The sequence below is a fragment of the Pelobates fuscus genome, chromosome 4 (genome assembly GCF_036172605.1).
Source record: "Pelobates fuscus isolate aPelFus1 chromosome 4, aPelFus1.pri, whole genome shotgun sequence".
In the NCBI taxonomy this organism is placed as follows: domain Eukaryota; kingdom Metazoa; phylum Chordata; class Amphibia; order Anura; family Pelobatidae; genus Pelobates; species Pelobates fuscus.
Genome location: NC_086320.1, coordinates 107,739,976 through 107,753,240, shown reverse-complemented (window position 1 = coordinate 107,753,240; position 13,265 = coordinate 107,739,976).

Genomic DNA, 13,265 nt, shown 5'->3' with positions numbered 1-13,265 from the left:
GTCTTAATCAAATGGGGTTCCAGATGTAAAAAGGAACGAGCCAAAGAAATACAAAGGCTAGTAAAAAAAATTGGAGGAATTGTTCTCCCTTCAGGAGCTTTCGGCAGTGATAAAGGCAATGCCTCTTAATAAAAGCTCTGGGCCAGATGGTCTCTCGGCATGCTATTATAAACAATTCCATAATATTCTTGAGCCACATTTTCTTAGAACTTTTAATGGTCTATCTCCAACTATGGACATTCCGCCATCAATGTTGAGAGCAGTAATTGCTGTGATACATAAAGCAGGGAAAGATCCAGAAATATGCAGTAGTTATAGACCGATTTCTCTTATTAACGTTGATTTAAAAATATTTGCAAAACTCTTGGCAAATAGGCTTAAGCCCCTTATGCCTGGACTGATCCACCCTGATCAAGCTGGCTTTGTCTCTGGCCGTGTAGCCAGAGATAACACTACTAAAATCTTGAATGTAATACATGGAGCTATAATAAATAAAAGTCCTACAGCTCTGTTAACTATAGATGCCGAGAAGGCCTTTGACAGGGTGGATCGGTACTATCTGTTTGCAACTTTAGAGGCATGGGGGCTTGGCCCGAGATTCTGCAATTGGGTACAGACCTTGTATAGGGGCCCCTCTGCAAATGTCCGTGTTAATGGTCAACTTTCCAACCCTTTTTTTATGAGCAATGGCACCCGTCAGGGCTGCCCATTGTCCCCTCTTCTTTTTGTTTTAGCATTTGAACCTTTTTTAGAAGCCCTATGAAAGAATATAGACATTAAAGGATATAGGTATACGGGAGGAGAGGTGAAAGTAACTGCTTTTGCCGATGACGTTTTATTTACGCTTATAGAACCCCGATATACATTTCCTTATGTTCATGAGGAATTGGAGAAATCCAGTGGCTTATCTAATTTTAAAGTAAACTCAGATAAGTCTGAAATATTGGGAGTGGGGATAAATACAGGAATTAAAGAGGAATTACAAAGGCTTTATAAATATAAGTGGGCAGACACTAGTATAACATATCTAGGGACACAACTGACGATACATCTAAAAGATTTATTTAAATTGAACTATGGAAAATTATTGAGAAAGATTAAAGAAGATCTAAAAAAATGGAAACAGGCCTCTTTCACATTGATCGGGAGAGTAAATATTATAAAAATGATGATTTTACCTAAGATATTATACTTATTTCAGACATTGCCGGTCTTACTGCCGAGAGACTTCTTTAGAAAATTGCAATCTACATTCCTTTCATTTATATGGAATTATAAACCTCCACGTATTGCGTATAATACATTGACACTACCTGTCGAGAGAGGTGGCTTGGGCCTTACGCATATCTATAGATATTATGTTGCGGTATTATGTGCGCGAATTAGAGAATGGACGGATATAGATTGTAACGAAAATATACCCCAACTCGCAGGATTCAACTCGACAAAAGACAACACAGAGGAGAGATACGTCTACCGGACCTTAGAATGGCTGGACTCGACGTATATGAGAGGAGACAGAGTCAGGAACGATCCGAGGTCAAGGGCACAGAGAGACAGCGTAAACTAGGACTAGCCGGGGTCTGGTACACATTAAACAGCAAGCCGGCAAACAGAACAGATAAGGATAAAGAGATAACGTAGTCAGAAACAAAGCCAAGGTCAATACGAAGGAACACAACTGAACACAACAAGCGCTAAAGGGAACTGAAACAGAAACCACGATAGGGCAGGGAGTAAAGGGAGAGGTAAGTTTAAATACCTTCAACTTCTTCTTGATTGGCCCCTGTCATATCCACGCCCCCAATATGTGAGAGTATGGGGAGTGTGGGGTGCCAGGGGCCAATGGGAGACCGTTTTGATTTTCGGCTCCCACTTCCCCTTTAAGAGTGTGCTCGTGACGCGCGGCGCGCTCTCAAAGCTAGACGGGACACGTGACCGCATTCCGCAGTTAGCGCCCGCCGTCATCGGCACTCTGAGCGCGCCGGGAACAGAGGACCTCGGACGGCCCCCAGACAAGGTAAGTAACGCTACAGTACCCCTCCCTGAGGACACGCCCTCTGGGCGGGTAGGGCCAGGTCTGGCAGGAAAACGAGAATGGAAAGAACGCACAAAGCAGGGAGCATGAACAGCATCAGCTGAAATCCAACTGCGCTCCTCAGGCCCATAACCCTTCCAATGTACCAAGTACTGAAGTCGACCCCTAAGGAAACGAGAGTCAAGAACAGCAGGAACTTCGAATTCCTCATGATCCTCCACAGAGACAGGAGGGGGAGGAGGAGTATGCTGGGTATAGCGGTTGCGTATGTAAGGCTTCAACAATGAGGTGTGAAAGACATTAGGAATACGCAGATTCTTAGGCAGACCCAAGGCATATGAAACAGCATTAACCTTATGTATAATATGATAAGGACCAATGAAGCGGGGAGCCAATTTCATAGAAGGCACCCATAGGCGAATATTCCGCGTGGAAAGCAAAACCCTTTTCCCACAACATAAGAAGGAGCCGCTCTGCGATGCTTGTCGGCCTGAGCCTTCTGGCGAGCAGCGGAATCCACCAAAGAACGCTAAACCTGCTCCCAAGTATTACACAAACCAGCCAAATGCTCATCCAGAACTGGCATGCCCTGTGAGGAGAATGCAGCCGGAAGAACAACGGGATGCTGGCCATAGACAACGTAAAAAGAGCTTTTGCCGGAAGAATCATGAGTGGCGTTATTCAGAGCAAACTCAGCCCAAGGAAGAAGGTCAGACCAATTGTTCTGATGGTGGGACACAAAACAACGAAGGTACTGCTCCAGAGACTGGTTGGCACGTTCTGCAGCTCTATTAGACTGGGGATGGTAAGCGGAAGAAAATGAGAGAGAAATACCCATTTCTGAACAAAAGACTTTCAAGAACCTGGAAATAAATTGGCTACCCCTATCGGACACAATAGATACGGGAATACCATGCAACCGGAATACCTCTCTAGCGAAGATACTAGCTAGTTCCCTGGATGTGGGCAACTTGTGAAGAGGCACAAAGTGAGCCATTTTGGAAAACCGATCTGCTATCATCAGGATAACTGTGTAACCATTCGAAGGGGTAATTCAACAATAAAATCCATGGATAGGTTAGACCAAGGTCTCTCAGTAACGGGTAACGGATGCAAAAGCCCACAAGGAACTCTACGAGAAGATTTCATACAGGCACAAGTAGTACAAGCACCTATATAGTCAGTAACATCCTTGCGTAAGGAATCCCACCAAAAATACAGAGAAACAGCTGACATTGTTTTGGAAATACCAGGATGTCCAGCAGTCTTAGTATCATTATATAGCGACAGAATATCCCGTCTCTCGGGAACATCAACGAACAATTTATCAATAGGCCTCTCGCTAGGTGCCATGCTTTGTTTCGCCTGTATGGCCTGCAAGAGGGATGAAGAAATAGACAAAATAGTAGTAGCTATTATTCTGTCTGGGGGAATGACAGGAGTAACATCAATCTCCTGTTTGTCAGCAGTTTCGAACTGTCTGCACAGAGCGTCTGCTTTAATGTTACGATCACCTGGTCTATAGGTGATAATATAATTGAAACAGGACAAAAACAATGACCACCTAGCCTGCTTAGAAGATAATCTTTTAGCTTCACCAAGGTAGGATAGGTTCTTGTGATCCGTCATAAACTATTGGAAAAGTTAACAGGAGATGTAGACCCTTCAGTAACAAGTTTAATAACAGATGAAATACCCAATAGATTAAGCGAGTTCCCTTCATGGGACAATATGACAGCTCTTATAGATAGAATGGGTATCATGCATTTAAAGTTTTTCATAAACCAAAAAATGTTACCATATTGGCAGACGAGAGAGAGAACAGAGTTTGAGTCACTTTGTGGTCCTGGAATAGAAAAAAACCGTTACCTGTCCAGTATATATAGTTTAATTCATAAGGGAGCCATGAAGAAGACTGTCCCTTCATTCCAATTGAAATGGATGCAAGGTTTGAACATTCAAATGGACAGCAACGATTGGTCATTTGTGTTCAAAATGGGGATGAAAGCACAGGTGAGCACTTCTAGGAAAACTATTTTTTTTTTTAAAAGAGTCACTAGATGGTACAATACTCCAGACCGACTTAAAAAATACCGAGCACCGGCTTCGGATACCTGTTGGAGATGTGGTGAGAGGGGAGCGAATATGGAACATATATGGTGGGAGTACAAACTTATTGGGAGCTACTGGTTACAGGTATTGAGTGTCATTTATAAAATTTTACCAATGCCCGATCAATTATCCCCATCCAAGATTCTGTTGGGTTGGCTAGCTTCCTTCAAGGAAAATAACAAACAGATATTGCTGAGTTACTTATTGAATGAGGCAAATGCTCTGATCCCATTGTATTGGCTTAAATCTAGTATCCCGACTAGAGAACAATGGATTCTTAGAGTGGAAGCTTTGAGGGAACTTGAAGAAGTTCATTGGGCCATTCAGGGGAAGAGAGACCATTATGATAGGACATAGGAACTATGGCGAGCGTATTGGGCAGAAACGCCATAGCAAGATAACACCATAGCAAGCTTACGTTAAGACATACTGAAGATGAGTTATTAGACCACTAATGTTAGAAGTATTGGCAGAACCCCCATTCCCCCTTTTTTTCTTTTTTTTATCTCTTCTTCTTTTCTTCTATCCTTCTTATTTTTTCTCCCCTTTCTTTCTTTGATTGTTTAAAGCAGATGATGATATGGGACTTTGATAATGCTATTCAGCAATGGCGTAAAAGTTGTCCCAATATCTGATGTAAATTATAAAGAAAAAAAAGGAGAAGAGAAAAAAGGGAAAAAGAAAGGAATAGAGAAAAAAAGGAAAAAAATTAAAAAAAGAACAGAACAGCTCTTACAAGGGCTCAGTGATTATAGCAAGAGAGTATGACGAGCATAGCAATCCCTTGTAGTAGATTCCCCCAATAAGAGACAGGACTCAGATTGAGGGTGAAGAAGAACTCAAGTTTTAATCAAACACTCTGCTTTTATGCCCATTTTACAAACATAGTACCGACCACAGGGTTTTGTAAAACAACCAATAAAATATGTACATTACAATAAAACATTCCCAGCAATTACACACAAACACTCCCCTCTGCCTGTGATACAATTACTGAACACAATGGGTTAATGTAATTATCACAGGCAGGAAAAATATACTTTTTACACATACACTGTAACTTTAAGAAAATACATTCAATCTTCATAAAACGTACATATTAATAATCAGCATATTTTAATTACACACATCCAAAATTCAGCCAATTCCTTCCAGGGGTTAAAAAGTTAGTCGGAAGTCCTTTATGACCGAGCAAGCACATTTTCATACCCAAAACAGTTCCATAGATTTGGTCTGTGCGGTCGGTCAATTTCACACTGAAAAAATGACTGTCGCTGAACGGAACTTAGTCTCTGCGGCTGAAAACTCAATGTAGGAGAAGATAAGGGTCAGTGGTGTTTGCGGAACTGTGTAGCTGATTTCAGTTCCATGAATTTGGCTACACACACTGCTGACTGCGCTCGGCTGAAAAAAGATGGCCACCGTCACGTGTTCGTTTGCATGAGCGGCGGCCCCCCAGCGGTCGGCAATTTACCTACAGCAGGCTCCCAGCCTGGGAGGTAACTTGCTTGCATGCTTCCACTTCTGTGTGGTCCGCCTGTGTGGTACTTGGTTCAGTAAACCCCATTTACTGAACCAAGTGGGAAAAGGGCACAAACAAAGTATTTTAGGGGACAGGGGACACAGCCTTAAAGGGTCATTGTTCCCAAAAGTCACAGTATGTCCCCAGATGGTTCTTAAAGGGCCAGCAGCAGCACAATAAAAATCCATTATGCCCAAATACTGTATTTAAAAGGCCAAACCTCCCAGGGACCATAATCACATGGCAAGAGGCTGGCAAGTAGTCCTCTCCAGGCACAAGTGGCGATGTTAATTTTGCCACAGATACATTGAGATTTCTCTCATTTTTAAGATATACAATTGCTTTTTGGATTGAGCAGATTAAAATAGCTATCAGTCATTGTGGCGAAAGTGACCTCACCACTGGTTTTTGGAGGGGCCTGTTTGCCAGACTCCTACCCTGTGACTATGGCCTCTGTGATAAAACTGTTTAAATCATGCCTTTCTGTGATAAAACTTTGTTTAAATCGTGCCTTTTTGTATTTTTATGGCCACAGTTCGAACTTTCGAAGTGGCACTTCAAACTCCCGAACAATCGAAGTGACAGCCATTCGACATTCGAACACTTGGTGGGGTCATGAACCAAAACCGCAAATAGACTTTAGGGGGACTTAACCACGAATGCCCTGGAACTATTTTGGCCTGAAAACCTTGCGGTTTGCAGTCAGTCCTCCAGTGTCACTTAGCTGTGATTCTATGGAACTGTTTTGGGCATGGGACCATGCCTGTGCCTGGGCAAAACTATGACTTCCATAAAACATCTGAGCCCCTGATCTGATCTGGGTGATTTTTGAATATGTTGTTCACCCAGATTAGGGTTATCAGGTGATGCAATTTATGGGGATATGTTGTTTTGGGGTACTTATAGGCCTTTATAAAAAAATGTGTTTTTTCTGCCTGGAGATAATTAAGTTAATGCATTATCTGCCTTAATTATCTCCCAGGCAGAGGGGAGGGATTGTGTATATTGTATGGGTGTGTCTCACTGTATAACGCTGTTTTTATTGGTTTGTGAACTTGTGTCCCTGTGTCCACGTGGGTGTCACCCTTGTTGGGAAACTTGCATAAAAGGCCAGTGTGGCTCCATTAAAATGGAGTTCCTGCTTACCCTCAGAGTCTCATCTCATGTGTGGGGAAAACGGCTGTATCTACCCTGGAGATTGCTATATCACTATACTCCCCTGGGATTATAATCACTAAGCTCTTTTAAGAGCTGTTCCTGCTATGCTCTCTGGAGTAGGAGAGGTTCACCCACTGGAAGCTGGATCCTGGTCTTGAGTCCAGGGTGGGTGGAGGACGGCGAGTTCCCAGCCAAGCTGTAACGCAGGACGTGGGGACTGCAGTGCTTATGGTGTCTGGTGGAGTGCTTGGAGTCCTCAGTGAGCACTAGGAGCATCAACTGACGGAGGCACACGGCCGGGGTGCCAGGCGGTCTGTCATATCCGTCACAGTCATGATATGACACGGTTTATATATTGTGTATAATTCCATTATGTATAACTAAGTTATACATTTTGATTACTATAGATGAACAACTATACCAAAAGCACACAGGGCATATTAGAGTAGAGAAATAAATATTTTGCCATGATCATCTGGTATAATATAATTGATGATACCTTACAAGGTTGAAACGATCGTCTGGGGTTGCTGTATCTCTCATGCAAACTTAAGGATTCCCAGCAGAACATTGCCCAGAGCACAACACTGCCTCCACTGACCTGCCTTCTTTCAGCAGTGTATCCTGCTGCCATCTCTTCTCCAGGTAAACAATGCACTCGCACCCAGACCATTCACCTGATCTAAAAAAAAAGGATTTGTCAGACCAGGCACTCTTCTTTCAGTTCTGACACTCATGTCTCCATTGACAGGAGTCATCATAAGCACTCTGACTGATCTGCAGCTACACAGGCCTATATGCAGCAATGTTCAATGCACTGTGTGTTCTGACACCTTTCTATCATGGCCAGCATAAGGTTTTTCAGCAATTTGAGTTACCACACCAGCCATTTTGGAGACCAAGTCATGTAGCCGAGCTGCTCTGAACCATCTTCTATACAACACTATTTGGCCCTTGTCAAAGTCATTCAGATATTTTCTCTTGCTCATTTTGTCTGCTAACAACACAATAAATTCACGAACTGACTATCCACTTCCTTAGATATCCCACTTCTTAACAGGTGCCATTATAATGATATAATCAATGTTATTTACTTCACCTGTCAGTGGTCTTACTGTTGTGACTGATCAGAGTATAAAATAAGCAAAGTTTAGTTTTTTTATATACACTTTTGTTAAAAAAGGGAAATGTTTTTGCATTTACAAGATTAAGGTTATAAGGTAGATTCACAATATAGTAACAGTAAATTCCTGAAGATTTAAGAAAATATTAATTAAAAAAAAGTTATATTTAGCTGTCTTCTTCAACAGTAAACTATAAACTTTCAAACTTCAAAGAAAGCATTGTTATATTATGAGTGGTTCAAGACTGTCATGAAAGTCTATGAAAAGTGAAATGTTTGACAGCCAAGAATGTGTTCTGGATGCGTTACTTGATCCATGTTTCAAGGGAAATTGAAGCCACAGGTTGAGGACATAGATCAGTAGAGCTCCTATGAATATAGATTATCTATTGTCATTCAGTCAGTCATTCATTTGGGAAAGGGATGTCTAATTCAAGCCTCGCTGCATTTCATGCAGTTGAAACATCATTTATGCTGCTTGTATTTTTTGTCAAAGCTTTACAATGTTCGAGGCTTCCTGCGAATGAAATGTGAGAAAAACCTGCATGAAATCTGAAAATAGGGACTACAACTATTTACCTAAATTGACATTTAAATGGTAAACCGACATGCATGCATCCATTATTATTTGAATTACTATATATATTTGTGAAGTGAAGAGCTAAGCTAAAATACACTGACATTTTGACAAAAACAACTTTGCCTTTAATTTTTATTAATATTAGTGTTTCCCTTAAAGTATGAATTCGTAGAGAATTCCCAAAAAATTTCACATTTTAGGGCAAAATATTTAAACTAACAATATAACTTAATTTTCTCAGGTCAGATATTGTGCCCTAATATAAAAAGGTTATTTTGAATTCATTAGAATTCACACTTTAGTGAATAGACATGTAACTCCTAAATGTACCTCTTAACCTCGAGTACTGTGCCTAAAACTTAAAATTATTAAACTATGTATATTGTTTCATAAATACATTTTAACTTGTCAAACACTGTCTACTTTAATCTTAGCACTAAAATAGACACACTTGTAAATTAAACAAACACAAACAACAACTTTAAAAAAAAGAATTGAGTAAAATACATTAGCATAGCTAATTTGCTATTGCAAAGATGATCTTGCACCTTTAACAACAAGGAGTCAAAGTATACTATGACAGTTTACTATAGAAATGGTGTTCTAAAGACACCTCTCTAACCTGTGTTATCTTAGGAGGGTCACAACCTCTCATGCCAGTGTCAGAGTGATAGATAAATCCTTCAAGGGAGCAGCGAGGTCCTGCCACTTAATAAATAAGCAAGTGACCACATGCTACAGAATCCTTGAATCTCCAGAACAAATATGATCAAGAAGCAGTCTCAGAACATCCAGTGTTGAGTAGACACAGTTGAATAGGGAATGGCAAATGTTAGTGTAAACATCCATGCTGGGAAAAAGAGATGAATTGCAGAATTTTTCCAATTTGGCTATTTTAGTTATAATTTTTAATTCCCTCAGCAATTTTCCACAAGTTCATGAATAAACACTTATATGCACATATAAACAAAGATCTTGGCCATCTTCAAGGAATCTAATTTTCTTCATGCATATAAAGGGTTATTAACTAAAGTGAGAAATTAAAGTGAATTTCAAACGGAAAACCAAAAGTCAGCTTTGCTTCTAGTTTGAGTACTTTGAGCTAAAATTTTAAATTCATCTTGAATGATCACTTTTGTAAATAGCTCTGCTAAAGTCAAATATTCAGCATTATACATTTGTAATTGCCATCATTTTTAAAACAATTACTTGATTATCTTGAATAATCATAACAGTTCTAACCAAATTAAAGCACTGTGTGTGCCATTTGGAAAAAAAACAACTCTATTAATATGCATTCCATATCAAAACAGTTATAACTCATTACATGACTCTTACAACATGCAAAGAGAAAATTCATTCCTTGCTTATTAACTCGATTAGGCAACCTTCTGAGGAAAGAATCCATTTAAACGTGTCACCATTGTTAAACCATTTTGTCATTGCTTATTCTGATACTCCTACCTGAATGCATACACAAAACGCTGCTTATTCTAGCTAATGACTGTCTCTGCAGATCTGCATTTGTTTCATTGTTTGCTGACAAAAAGCTATCTGTTTTCAGAAATGCCAATTAAACCACTTAAATAGGTTTACCTAATCTCTGCAGTATAGTTCTTATGAGCCTATTATCAAGAATGCATAAAACACTAAAGGGAATATATCAACAGCATTTTGTATAATCATATTTACATTTAAACACAGTTTTAAATAGTGTTATGTTATTTTCTGTTTTGTGTAAGTGGCACTTTACATAATATACCAGTTTCTTTTGTTTTGTTTTTTTCTATCACCTGCATTCTTGCTAACTATCCACAGAGTTTGAATGCCAGCTATTAATTTATCCACCAGTAATCATTCTTTGGTCTTACTTTATAATTATGTAAAGAGTAAGGAAATAATCAAGTAATATTAATGCTACAAATACTGGTAAAATCAATCAAAAGTATATTTTTATTCATTTCTGTACTTTATAAAATATCATATGGCCTGTCACTTACTTATATTAAAAATAAAATAAAACATCTTCGGGATTAGACACAAAGCATGGTTTATTGGAGAATTAACAAATGAAATGGCAAATTGTAGGGCTCCACATTGTTGGTGTATATGACTGTACACGATTGCTCCACCACAATAATAATCACAGTAATGTGTCTTAAACTGCGATAAATGTGTTTAGAAGTCAGCCTGTGTAAATAAGATACATTGCTTTTGTTTCAAATTACATCTTATTTGCATGAATTGTTATTAGTAAATTTCCTAATAGTTCTCAGAACAGCCATGACCCTGGCCACACCTCCACTAACACCCATAATATTAAAGTGCCTCTCTTTGTCCGTGTGAAATGTTGGGAGGTATGCAAATGTGAGACTCTCTCGTCATACATGGAAATGTAACAAATTGATTATCTGGGCCTATCACATTTGAGCCAGTATGGCAGCTCTGGAAATAAAATAACATTACATACCATTTGCAACAGTATACAACCCAGGATATTCCAAAATGGGTACGTCTAGTATTTTTTTGTACAAATCTAGTGACAAACCCTAAGTTAATTAATTGTTCATTTGTGTGTGTGTGTGTGTTTCACACAAACATTGCGCTTTCACTGTCAAAGGGCAAAATATATTGCATTCCCTTTTTAAACTGAAGCCCATGGAACAACGCAGTAGGAGGAGTGGGCCTTGACAGAGCCAGGAAGTGGGCAGGTGCTAGTGTTTGGGGGTTGGATTAGTTTAATGGAGCTTGGGGGCGGAGACAGGGAGTATAAAGAGCAGCCATTTTAGAATAGGGGCCATTTTAACCAGAGCCTTTCTTACCTGTAAATTGTCCCACCCACCCTCCCTTGGTTTAGCAGTTCCGTTTCAGTCACAGCGGCGGAACAGGGCATAGTAGAAATTGGAATTTGGCGTAGAGTTTGGACTGGACAGGCCGAGGTGTAGGCCTGATGGAATTAAGGACTGGTTGGTTCTAGCTCTTCGGTGGCGACGAACCTGTGGGTGTAGGGGTGTCTGAGGTACACCCCTACAGTTAACAATATGATGTGGGGCCTCTTTGGTAGGCCGTGTTTCAAGTGAATTGTTATTTGTTATATATTGTTCAATTGGTAGGGTCATTGTCAGGGGTACTGTGTGGGGGGTATAGTAATTTAATGTATAGTTGGACAATGACCCTAAAATTATGTTAATTTATGATAATTTAATTAATAATAATTAATAAAAGCTGTGGACTTTATACTCCAACAGAATTAACTGTGTCCGTGTCTTATTCAGTTTAAGGTTATAGTGCATGACGAATATCGTCTGTACAAAGGTTTATATAAAAGTTTTAGCACATGCCGAATAACGTCTGTGCAAATGTCAAGAGAAATGTGACACATTTATATTCTGGGCCTATGTTGCATTTGAGACAATGTGTCAGCTTGGGAAATAAAATTTGCACCATTATGTGATACCAGAAGTTTGGTCCTTAAGGAGTTAAACATTGACACCCACGGTTATTCTAAATAGTGTATTTTGAGTTTTTTGATTTAGCCACTTTCATGCCTTTTTCAACTTTATATTTGACAAATTGATTTTGTGTGATTATTTTCGTCTTTGAGACACTACGGCAGCCTTGTAAAGAAATCTTTCTCCATTATGGCATACCTTTTTTAAAAGTAGGTGACCCAGTATACTCTAAATGTAGCATTTTGTTGTAGCCATTTTATAATGGGACAAGCCTGTTAACAAGCTGTTACGTTAATACATGCAGCCATTTTTTAATGGGACAGGCCTGATAACAAGCTGTTAAATTAGTGCATGCAACTGATAAAGAGAAATCAGGAGAATCTGAGATCAGGAATCCAGAATAACCAGAAAGCAAGTGCCATACTGAGTCATTTGACTGTATGGTAAACTCTAAAACATTCTGTAATACAAAGGCAAGGTAGAGATGGGCAGAAAGGGCCGTATTAGCAGGAGTCTTTCCTAATCCCCTTTTTGTAGCGTACTTGACACTTTCTCCTGTGGGGAAGATCCTAGAAAGAGAGTGCTTGCTGCAAATACTCTGGACAGCCTCTGATTCAAATGTGGAAGGATTAGGGGACAGTGTATATAAAATATTTGATAAATTAATTGTAAAATCAAGGAAAGGGTATGTCTTCCCTGTTGCTCTTTTATGTACAGTGCATAGGAATTGTAAATTGCAATCTGGGTTAGATAGATGACATTTTTTTTTATGCCAGGATTTAGTCTCATGGTTAAAGAAACACTATAGTCACCATAACAACTACAGCTTATTGTAGTTGTTATGGTGAGTATAGTCAGCCCATTCAGGCTCTTTGCAGTAAACACTGTTTTTTTCAGAGAAAAGCCAGTGTTTACATTACAGCCTAAGGATACCTGTACTGCCACTTCTCAGATGGCGATTAGAGGTGTTTCCAGGGGAATGCTGCACAGTGTGTTTGCCAGATATTTAAGAAATTATATGGTCAAATTATAGACATGCCAATTTCGATGTTCAAATTTCCGATTGATTGATTGGGCCAATGTTATGTTTAGGACAAAATATAAAATGCACTTTAGTCTCATCAAATATGAAAAACAAAGGTTATTTAATAAAGAACATTTTAAACCTGTTCACTTCATGGGCAATTTCTGCAGAGGTTAGCATTGGAATTTTTATGTACGTATTGTGGTTTAATGGTTAATTTCCTGTGGTTTTTTTAAATGTATTTTTTAATATCTAT